The 12,158-nt window shown below is 44.7% G+C and overlaps 1 protein-coding gene across 3 annotated transcripts in view; it reads left to right on the top strand.

The window, feature by feature from the left end:
* The first annotated feature begins 2,833 nt into the window (after window positions 1-2,833).
* LOC142491292 (galactosylgalactosylxylosylprotein 3-beta-glucuronosyltransferase 1-like) overlaps window positions 2,834-12,158 on the top strand; it is a 120,411-nt gene continuing 111,086 nt past the window's right edge. For all 3 annotated transcript variants that reach the window (XM_075593634.1, XM_075593633.1, XM_075593632.1), the window contains exon 1: window positions 2,834-3,503. The gene's annotated coding sequence lies outside the window, so the exon portion shown is untranslated. The remainder of the gene's footprint in view (window positions 3,504-12,158) is intronic.

Here is a 12,158-nt window from a genome sequence, read left to right as displayed (position 1 = left end):
TTGGGTGGGTGGAAGGGGGCCAGGGACACTTGGGTGGGTGGGAGGGGGCCAGGGACACTTGGGTGGGTGGGAGGGGGCCGGGGACACTTGGGTGGGTGGGAGAGGGCCAGGGACACTTGGGTGGGAGGGAGGGGGCCAGGGACACTTGGGTTGGCCAGGGACACGGCCAGGGACACTTGGGTTGGCCAGGGACACTTTGGGGGCCAGGGACACTAGGGGGCCAGGGACACTAGGGGGCCAGGGACACTTGGGTGGGTGGGTGGGTGGGGGGCCAGGGACACTTGGGTGGGTGGGTGGGGGGCCAGGGACACTTGGGTGGGTGGGTGGGGGGCCAGGGACACTTGGGTGGGTGGGGGGCCAGGGACACTTGGGTGGGTGGGTGGGGGGCCAGGGACACTTGGGTGGGGGCCAGCGACACTTCGGTGGGTGGGAGGGGGCCAGGGACACTTGGGTGGGAGGCAGTGACTGGATGGGGTGACTTACCTTGCCGCTAGACGCTTTCCCCTGCTGCCACCGATATCCCCTGCTGCCCGGGACGGGAGGTGGGCTTGGGGGCACGGGAGGTGGGCTCGGGAGGGGGTGCCAAGGGAGGTGAGCTCGGGAAGCTGGCCGCGGGGGGAAGCGGGCCGCAGTAGGAGCTTTTACTTCCACCCTCCCCCATGTAACGTGCGGGCCGCAGAGGAGCTGGTACTCCCTCCGCTGTCCCACGTTGGGAGCGGGGGGAAGGAAGGGAGCGGGCCCTGCTTGCCCTGCGCAAGCGCGCGGGACCGCGGTGGGAATCGCCGCCATTGTTTTTTAACTTGAGCGGGGGGGACGGGAGACACAGCCGGCCAGCCTCGCTGCGACCCGGCAATTTTGGTGCCGTGGCCCGGTGCCGGGTCGCGACCCACCATTTTGGAAACGCTGGTATAGAGGAATGCCGTAGACGAGGAAAATAAAGGTGCAGAGGGTCACCTTGCATGTGGAGGGGGATGGAGGCAAAAAATCAATGGATCTTACCTCCGTTTGTAGCCACCCCTCTCCCGTGATGCTATATTAGGCAAGTGACCTTCACTAGCCATGCCGGTCCTGGCAGTTGCGTGCAGGCAACTCCTGCGGCTGTAGTGAAGACTCCCACGTTCCCTCGGAGCCGCGCTTCCTGTATCAGGTGTCGTCAAGCGGAGAAATAGCATATGAATGCGGTGGTATCCGGAGCAGGACTAAGGGTTGGCAAGAAGAACTCAAGTCACCCAGGATCAAAAATAGAAGGCTTTAATGACACAAATATAGAACAGCAGCGTGCATAACCTCTCTCCTACGCGTTTCACGCAGGTAGTGCTCATTGCTGCTGCTCTGGATACCACCGCATTCATATGCTATTTCTCCGCTGTACTTAAATGGGCTGGATAGGCTCACTGGCAGTGAAGAGGTTAAAGACGAGCTGTTTCTAAATGAAATTTCAATATTGCCTATAATGTATATATATACAGTATGTATTATTTGTGCTTGTACAATGGTTATATTGGGCATCTTTGTGCTAGAGGGCTGTGAGCCTTAATTATAGATGGGGTTTGTTCGGTGTATTTTGGGGTGGTGGCAATGACTAGAATGGATAGGTGCACGGGGCAGATAATATAAGACCCCTGGGGGAGCGATGTGGGGTTCTATACCGTGTGAGTCATAGCATTATGTAAGCCTTTGCAAAACAATGTATTACTATACCATTGTGTATGCAAAGGGGAGTAGGAATATATTAAATATATATTTCCTCCTTTTGAGCACTTAGTCACACATTTAACTTGAGTTGGCCATGGCTAGCTGACCACTTGGGTTACTAAGGGGTTACACCAGTGAAATCCAAATCTCACTTTAGGCCAAAGGCAAACACATCTGGTGAATGAGCTGAACATTAGTGTCAAATCATTATTACTTTGTCACCTGTGGTTATGCCTATGGGCTACATCAACCAATTACCTATGAGCAGGTGCACCAGTTATCCCTAAGCAGAGATTTGGGTACCACTGTGGTAATTAGTATATCAAACAGTTTATACAAGGTTCTTGCAATTGTGTCTAATTTTTCTTAAATAACAGGATGTTAATCAGAGTCTGGCTGGGTGTACCTCCAAATTTCAGAATGACTTACTTTGTGTTCCCTGCATTAACTTTAACGGGGCTTAGTGTGTACGGTATTCTTAAAATAACAGCCAATTTGCAATCCATTTTTAATAACACTCATAAAAAAATTACGCTACACTATTTAAATGCGTAAAACTGAGTTTAGACTACTTCACTATCTTTAGTGGATATGCGTTACTATTAACACAATGCTAATTTAGGTTAATGACACAGTACAGTAAATAGCCTGACAGAGTTTAGTGCCTGAGTGCTATCACCCCTCATTAATATTCATACTGATCCACCACACGCAGTGCACAGTGCTCTGTACACTAATGGCTTGTCTCGTTCCTGCAGGTTCTCTCTGCCTCCGACGTGTGAGGACATTGCCAGCTGAAACCTTCTCTGGTTTTTATTTGTTGCTTTTGATCTGAATACTCATTTCCCACTGGGGCGTAGATATACAGAAGCGAATATTTATCAAAGATTTCCAAATGTAATAATAAAAAAATAATAAAATACCATTGTGTTAACATGGAGGTTTTGGCTGTTACATTGCTCCTTTTCTTGCACCGGTTTCAAGGACAGGGAACTTGCACAAAAAGCCCCTGGATTCCCCTATTTCTGTTCCCACTGCACACAGACATCCTTCCCTGTAAGATGCTATATTAACATGAGCAGCTGGTTGAGATGTTCTTGCTTTGAGGGTGAGTTGGTTACACAGACAGCTGTGATGAATGCCTCTCATTCAGAAGGACTTTGATCAATCCTCCAATCTGCTGCTTCCTAATAGAAACAAAACACTTTGTTTCCCTGCATTTCTGATAGCCATTCTTACCCTGGGTCTGCTCTCTGTGTGCCTAACCTGTGACCAATCAGAAAGCAGCACACCCTAATGCTCTTTAAATACCTCCCCGCCATTCAAATTTAAATGAATGGCTGTGGATTGCCCCTGCAACCTGCATTCCTGTCTCAGAGTGAGATGTAACAGTGTGAAGGGGAAAAAGATGACTTTTTAATTATTCCCCTCTTATTTCCCCCCCCCCCTGTTTTTTAAGGCAGTGCTGTCATTTAGTTTTGAACAGATTAGTCATTCCCAGCCAGTTCTTTACATTTGGCAGGGATACCTTAAGAAGTGTCATTGTACACAGCCAGGCTTAGCTGTTTTTTTCCACAGGACTGCAGCTTTTGAATGCTCTTTGGCTACTCTGTGTATTAGGAAGACTTTTAACAAACACACAGGCTAGCAGGGCTGGCTCGGTGCCTGTGTAGAGGGGCACAGAAGAATTGCACAGCATAGAATCCACATCTCCTGCTCCTTACTCTGCTGCCTGCAGGGAAATCTCAAGCAGTCCATCCTCTCTGTCTCGCCTTGCATTGCACAATGAACCAAGCTCCTGCACCCAGGTAAGGCAGCTAACTACAGACTTGTATTCCCATTCTGTTCGCAGCTCGGGGAGGCTTTTATTTAGGTGATGGGTTGAATATTGGCAATGCTGCATGCTGCCTATATTTAGATGTGGAATGTCAAAATCCAGTGATGGATATTGTGTTGATGCTGCTTTCCATATTCTAGAAAACACTTTAAATTGCCTTGACAAACTATAATATAAACCTGGCGTCATGGAGAAACTCGAGAGGGTTATTTATTTAGGGCTCACGTTTTGCAAAAAGGAGACAATGCTAATGAATAGAGAAAAAAACAGCACGAGAGTTTATAAATAACAATAGCTCATGCATAACATATTGTATCAATCTGATGCTGTTTTTTTGCACTAGCTGTGCACCAGTTTGTGAGACTTTGATCAATTGTCTGAGTGAATAGACTTTGTATAGCCTAAATTCCCTTCTCCCTGGGGTTACATTTGTGTCTAGTTGTTTTTCCTCTGTATAGTTTTATTATTTGCATTATTTGCAGGTTCCTAAAGCGCTGTGTAAAAGGATGAAGCCATATACTGTAATAATCAAAAAACAGTAGTGCCCCTATTTGCATCATTGGGGAAAGTGACTTACCCCAGGTTACTTGTCAGGCATGAATATGTACAGGTGGTCTGTTTCAGTCATTGCACATACTGTAGGCTGAGCATGGGCTGATGGACCTTGCTGCATGCAACAGCCAACCCAGACTGTTGTGTCCTCAGCGACTATATCTCTCAGGTAATAAGGGGGAATAGGACTGATATACTGTTATTATCCTCTTATTCTCTATGTCTGTTATGTCTGTTCTGCTTTTGGCTGAAGGGTAGCCTAGTAATTACCCCTTATCTGCCAGGGGGTTTAGCAATGCAAAGCAATGTGGCAGGGAATGTTTCTTAAACAGATTGAACATTTATCATAGTTCCACACTGAATTTTTTTTTTGTAATATACTATTAACATCATGGAAATTATCTCAACTTGTAAACCTAATGTACGCGTTACATCTCCACTAAAGATATGTGTATGTCTTCAAACTTGTTCTGTAACATTGTTGCCATAGTTCACTCGAAATATCACCAATTTTACCAGAATTTTCCCCTTTTTGACTGAATTTAGCACAAATGGCAGTATATAAAGGAAATGTTTTATTTTAGAGCTTGCACTCCTTTTAGAACTCACTGAATAAATAAATGGTGGTGCACCATATGCTGTCAGGGTTGTGATCCTGCGGTACATCCCGTTTTATGAATGAATTCGATGGTAGGAAGGCGGCAGGCACTCACGAAGTTGAAAGAAAGATTTTTTCATTGAATATACATATTCCTCCTATGCGTTTCAGTCCCAACTGAGACCTCTGTCAGGGCTTAGCCAAGTTGGCAGGATACAGGTGAAAGAGGCAGCACACTGCCTAAAAAGCAGGAGGAGGCTCACGGCTGCATAAAAACTACTTTATTCCATAAGTGGATCAAACATAGCCCCCAAGAGCAACAGCGGGTAACACACCCACTTAGCCAAGTTGGGACAGAAACGCGTAGGAGGAATATGTATATTCAATAAAGAAACATTTTCTTTCTCTTCATGAGTGCCGCTGCTTTCGCGCCATGGTAGGGACATAAAGGGACACATGACCTTGCACCCTGACATTTAATGCCGGGTGATTTTTAGTTTGCGAGGTTTGCCGTTTCACGGGAAAAAATGTCACATTTTGCCTGATTCAAGTATTCCAGCAAAAATGAATCCGAATGCTTAGCGCTGTATTTATTGATGGTATTCCAAAAAAATGCTACAAATGGTCATGTGATTCCAGGAGTGACAGAAGCGTTCATGCGAGCGTCAGTCTTTGCGCCTCTCCCGGAACTTCCATTGTTAGTTTTAACTGATCAATAAATTCAACAGTACAGTGTGTCCATCACATATCATGGTTTGCATCCTGTGCTGGTCACTTCACAAACCCAACAATCCCCTACAAGAGGAGGGGCAACAATGTCAGGAATTCTATAGGTACCCCGCATTTTCTTTGACAGTATCCCATGTCAGCTGGGGAGACAGTCCTGTGTTAAATATGATGGGAAGCACCGTAACACACGTAACAATGTATCACATTCTTTTGACTTCAGTGGAATTTAGTAGATTTATCAACTGTGCATCCTCCTGCTTCTCACCATGTGTAATGACGGCGTTTGACACATATACATGTAAGATCCCCAAAAACAGAGGGGTCGCCCTCTCCAGACTGTGAGAAACGTCCTCACACATGCGTGAGATTTGCATGACACCCCTTCTGACCCCTTGGACCACAGGCCACAGGTCGTTCGGCTGACAGGCGCAAGTGATGCCATGTGCTCCGTCGCGCCTACTGTATCCTCTGAGTTTTACTTCATTTACAGAGCCGAATGGCGTGACACTTGACAGGGCTACGGTAAGCAAGGGAGGTCACACATCCCCTACATGTTCTGTGAAGAGTTGGTCTTATGGATTTGTGATATAACAGTGTTTTCCTGTAAAAATATAAAAGAGCAGCTACAAAGGAGTGTTGTACACGGAAATACAGTTCAGCTTACAGATGCAGGCACCAGTATCCGATCACTCGCCTGGGAAAACCTGGGGCAATCTCCCAATAAACTGCAACATTTCTGTGAGATTTCTGCAGCCAGACTAATGGCCCATCAAACTGAATGGGACTGCAGGGACCCCCCCCCCCCCAACCCCCCGCTGTGTTAATCCGATGGGCCATCAGGGCCGTTCTATACTGTGTGCGGCCGTGTGTGTGTGTGTGTGTGTGTGTGTGTGTGTGTGTGTGTGGAGATTGTGAGTTATGTATTAAATAATATTTTTAAAATAAAAATTATTTTTATTACAACTTTTTATTTATTTAACTTTGACACAAACACGCACATACACATACATACATTACAGCGCCAGTAGCGGCGCGAAATCGCCGTTCATTTCCTCATCTCCCTCGTCGGTCCGCTCCAAGCCCCCTGCCGTGCGTGCGGCGCCATTATAGAAAGGCTGACTAATGTCAGCCAACTATAAATGCCGCGCGCATGGCGCATGGCGCATGGCGCAGCAAGCGCAGGCACTATAGAACAAGCCTTAGTCTGGCAGCAGAATCTCACAGAAATATTGAAGCATTTACTGTGAGATGCCTTCGTTTTTACCCAGGCAAGTGATTGGATACTGGTGGCTGCATCTGTAATTTACATTTCCTATGCATGATAAGTAAATGTGCACAACAGAAATACTGCGCCAGCAGAAACATGGACAGAATACGTCACTTTACATGTCATAACCTCACAAGCAATTTATTTCGGAAGCAACTAAACAGTGTATATAATATGTGTCAGTGGCCTTTATGGGGCTCGTACATGTAATATATAAAGACGGTCCAGTCCCGGGGGAAAGGGTTAATCATTTGTATATTTATGAACTGCACTTCAGCGATTTGCTACTGTCAACATCACGGTTAAACCAAACCAAACACAGCTCCAAATAACGAGAGCCCTGTGCGACTGTAACCAGAGACATGTGACCACGTCTTGCTCCTTCTCGTTTGCATACGATCTTTAGGAGTAAAAGTATAAACAGTTCATTCCTTTGTTTTTAAGGAAAGCGAACTGTTTCAAATCCCTTGTTTGCAGCCAGCAACGCTCAGCAAGCAATGCTCATATTGGTCCTTTTTTAATGCATTTATGCACTGCTATGGACAAAAGCAGAACCCATCCCAGCACATTGGATGCACCGTCATGGGGTCTGAAGGCTTTGGAGGGAACAACAAATGGGTGTAAAGACCAAAAAAAGAACTCCGGTCAGGAGATAGGATAACATGAAAAAAGGTAATCAAGCCCACCAAAAATATAGATCAATCCAAAAAGTATTATTTAATCACTAAAAAGAATCATAGCAGTGTAGCGTGCTGGTTACCTGCGAGGGTCCAGGAGAGATGAGCGTCCGCGATGCTAAGGGGAAACAGAACAGGCTTTTGTTGGCCCTTCAGGCTCTTCTCATGGTGTCAGCGCCTCCAGTCACAGCAGGCTCCAGGGTTCGTGGAGACAGTCCCCACCATGACAGACGTCTCTCATACCCCTACCCAATAGACTGTTACTTAGGCAGGGGTATATAAAAAGGATCCTTTATTTAGGCAGGCACTGCAGTTGGTATTACAGTGTATGCATAGGGTTTTCAGGATAGGTCCCAGACCTCTGGATGGTACCGTCCTTCTTGCAATCTTGAGGCCTTGTGCTCTATTCAGATCTTGGGCGGCTCTCAACTCCAGGAGGGGCTGAATGCCTGTCTCTCTCTCCCAGCCTGGAGAGATTCAGAACTCCACTTCTCTACCCCATGAGGGGGAGAGCTGGACTTGCTTCCTTACCCCAGGAGGGGAAGAGCTGGACTGCCTATAATTTGGATTGCCTCCTCCTTAGTGTAGGAGGGGAGGGCACATGGGCTACACCCGGATTGGGTAGCTCGCAGACCACGCCTCACCTCCACTCCTGCAACTCAAGGAGGCTGCATGAGGGGGGGAGGTAAACCCACAGGATAGCCTATCACTGCCTGTAGCTACAAGGACTTACATGACAGGGAGGTAGAAAGATAGCCAGGACCAGCCATGGCTATAACAGCAGCCAACGTTTCGATGCAACATGCACCTTCCTGGCCAGGTCCCACTCAGCACCACAAATCTGATTTTATAAGAAAGCGGAAGTTCTCCGGCATGAATGTGTGTTTCAGAATTTTGAGAAACCAATGTCAACCTTAATAGCCTATTTTGGGAGTTAAAACATATTCTATATAATATACAATATTGACATGTGTGAATATCTCCAGCATTTTCCAGGACTTTTTTTGTAAGGTTGCCAAATTGTTCAACATTTCATATAGCTTGAAGCCAAAGTTTCCCTAACAGGGCTAGAATTTGCATCGTTTTTGCAAAATAGGGCGAGAATTCACTAAGCGCCGGAACCTGCAATAGTGCTTTGGAGAAGAAAGGAGACGAGAGAGAGAGAGAGAGTCAGAGAGTGTCAGAGAGAGAGAGGGTCAGAGAGAGAGGGTCAGAGAGAGAGGGTCAGAGAGAGAGAGTCAGAGAGAGAGAGAGAGTCAGAGAGAGAGAGAGAGAGAGTCAGAGAGAGAGAGAGGGTCAGAGAGAGAGAGAGTAAGAGAGAGAGAGAGTGAGAGAGAGAGAGTCAGAGAGAGAGGGTCTGAGTCACAAAGCTTTGTGAATTTTGTCAAGTTGGTCAGAGTTTTAAATGGGCTATTTTTTCCCAGTGTGCAAAGTATGGTGAACATTTTGCACACCTCCAATAGAGTATATGCTGCTTTCTTTTGGCCTTAATCAAAGCATGAGATGAGGCCCTTATTCAATATACTGTGAAGCTGCTTCCCTGTGTTAGAGAAGATTTTAGTCCCACTTGCTGGAAGGAGCTAAGCTCTTCTACCCCAAAGGGAAGCTGCTTTACAGCACCCGTTAATAATGTTGCAACAGCTTTGGACTCTTTGGATTTTTGTTCTATATCGGGGGGCTCAAATCCAGTCTTCAAGGCCCCCCCCCCAACAGGTCAGGTTTTCAGGATATCCCCAGCTTCAGCACAGGTGGCTCAATCAGAGGCTCAGTTGAAGACTGAGCCCCTGTATGAGCCACCTGTGCTGAAGCAGGGACTAATTGAGCCACCTGTACTGAAGCAGGGATATCATGAAAACCTGACCTGTTTGGAGGGGAGGTGGGGGCTCGAGGACTGAAGTTGAGCCCACCCTATTCTAAACCATTTAAAAGATTTAAGACACCCAAGAAAAATGTATTTTACATGATTTAGCTTGAAACCCGCTGGTTGATTTGACTGTGACGTATGAAGTTACTGTAGCATGAAAACGTAAAACCAGTTTCTGAAACAAAACAATTTTTAAATATCTGTGAGCTCGTGGTTTTAACAAATACAATTCCGAGACCTGAGGATTCAAGCAGAGATTTGAGGTTTGTGGACTACAAATACGGCAAACTAGTGCTGATTTCCATCACATCACCACACACACAAATGGGCAAAATGCCTTGGTAGCCAAATATGGCTAATAGTGCTTTTTCCCATTTGTGATGCAAAAAAACAATTATACACATTTAAATGAAATAAACATAATAATACATAAAAAACCATCACTAGCCAAGAAATTCATTGATTGTCACTGTGGTTATCTATGCCCTCAATGGGGGCACAGATAACCACATTTGCAATCAATGGGCAACTTTTAAAAAATACATGAAAAAAAACATGTAACAATACATTAAAATAAACACTAGACAAGAAACCCATTGATTGTCACTGTGTCACCTCAACAGGGGCACAGATAAATACATTTGCAATAAATGGGCAACCTAAAAAAAGGCAATTAAATAAACATTACAATACACTAGCCAAAAACTGCATTGATTGTCACTGTGGTTATCTATGCCCTCAACGTGGCACAGATAGCCACATTGGCAATCAATGTCCACCAAATAGTCATTCAAAGTTTTTCTTACCCTTGCCGGGATGAAGGCTCATCCTCTTCATCCATCTGCGGCAGTAACAACTCTTGACCCATGAAGCAATGATCCTCAGCTATAGCAAGATGCGCAGAAGTCCACAATCCTCCGTTGCTTGAAGAAGAGTCACCGGTGAGTAGATCTTCTACTCTTCTGTCTTAAACAAGTCCAGGAGATGTTTAAACAAGTCCAGGAGATGTTAACTCGCCATCTTCTTCCTGTCAAATGAGAATTGCAAGGCCTTAGATAAGGCATGTGACCTGACATTTGACAGACACATGGTACATCCACCAATCGGATTGGTGGATGTACCATGTGTCTAGGCATCATGTTTGGCAGTGAATGACTTCTCTACCAAACTCAATGGAATCTCATGGTACTGTACATTCACCAATCCGTTTAGATTCTTTAAGTCAGAAGGGACAGAGACATCGTATCAGAATTATAAGGAATGTAACAAAAATTGCAAAAGGGCAATCAAATTAGCAAAAATGGATAATGAGAAAAGGATTGCAATAGAAAGTAAGGTCAACCCCAAAAAAGTTCTTTAAGTACCTTAATAACAAAAAAATGAGAAAAGAAAATATAGGACCCTTTCAGTTTGAGATGGGTAGGCAGATTATTGGAGATAAGGAAAAAGCAGAGGTATTAAACAAATTCTTTGCCTCTGTGTTTACCAGGGAAGAATCAAGTTCAATAGTAGTGCCGCAGGAGGAAGCCACAACCTCCATATTAATGAACAATTGGTTAACTGAGGAAGAAGTTCATAAGCTACTTGAAAAAATTTAAGTAAATAAGGCACCTGGCCCCGATGGCATACATCCAAGAGTTCTCAAGGAGTTAAGCTCAGTAATAGCAAAACCATTATAGTTAATATTCAAGGACTCCATTTCCACAGGCTCAGTACCACAAGATTGGCGTAAAGCAGATGTGGTGCCTATATTTAAAAAGGGAGCTAGATCACAACCGGGAAATTACAGACCTGTAAGCCTGACTTCAATAGTAGGGAAACTACTTGAAGGTTTAATACGGGATAATATTCAGGAATACCTAATGGAAAACAAAATTATTAGTAATAGTCAGCATGGATTTATGAAGGGTAGATCTTGCCAAACTAACCTTATTTGTTTCTTTGAGGAGGTAAGTAGGAATTTAGACCAGGGTAATGCAGTTGATGTGGTCTACTTAGATTTTGCAAAGGCTTTTGATACGGTTCCACACAAGAGGTTGGTGTAAAAAATAAAGCAAATTGGACTCCGTAAAAATATATGCACCTGGATTGAAAACTGGTTAAAGGACAGACAACAGAGGGTTGTCATAAATGGAACTTTTGCAGGTTGGGCTAAAGTCGTGAGTGGATTACCTCAGGGATCGGTACTGGGACCCCTGCTTTTTAACTTGTTTATTAATGACCTTGAGGTTGGGTACGAGAGCAAAGTCTCCATCTTTGCTGATGATACTAAATTGTGTAAGGTAATAGAATCAGAGCAGGATGTCATTTCTCTTCAGAAGGACTTGGAGAGACTGGAAACGTGGGCAGGTAAATGGCAGATGAGGTTTAATACAGATAAATGTAAGGTTATGCATTTGGGATGCAATAATGAAAAGGCGACTTACAAATGAAATGGAGATATATTGGGGGAATCCTTGATGAAGAAGGATTTAGGAGTGCTTGTAGACAGCAGGCTTAGCAATAGTGCCCAATATCATGCAGTAGCTGCAAAGGCAAACACGATCTTATCTTGCATCAAACGGGCAATGGATGGAAGGGAAGTAAACATAATTATGCCTCTTTACAAAGCATTAGTAAGACCACACCTTGAATATGGAGTACAATTTTGGGCACCAATCCTAAGAAAAGACATTATGGAACTAGAGAGAGTGCAGAGAAGAGCCACCAAATTAATAAAGGGGATGGACATTCTAACTTATGAGGAGAGGCTAGCTAAATTAGATGTATTTACATTAGAAAAGAGGCGTCTAAGAGGGGATATGATAACAATATACAAATATATTCAGGGACAATACAAGGAGCTTTCAAACGAACTATTCATCCCACGGGCAGTACAAAGGACTCAGGGCCATCCCTTAAGGTTGGAGGAATGGAAATTTCACCAGCAACAAAGGAAA

This window comes from Ascaphus truei, chromosome 3, assembly GCF_040206685.1.
Source record: "Ascaphus truei isolate aAscTru1 chromosome 3, aAscTru1.hap1, whole genome shotgun sequence".
NCBI lineage: Eukaryota > Metazoa > Chordata > Amphibia > Anura > Ascaphidae > Ascaphus > Ascaphus truei.
The sequence above is the reverse complement of the archived record's forward strand: the minus strand, read 5'-3'. Positions and strand labels throughout refer to the sequence as shown.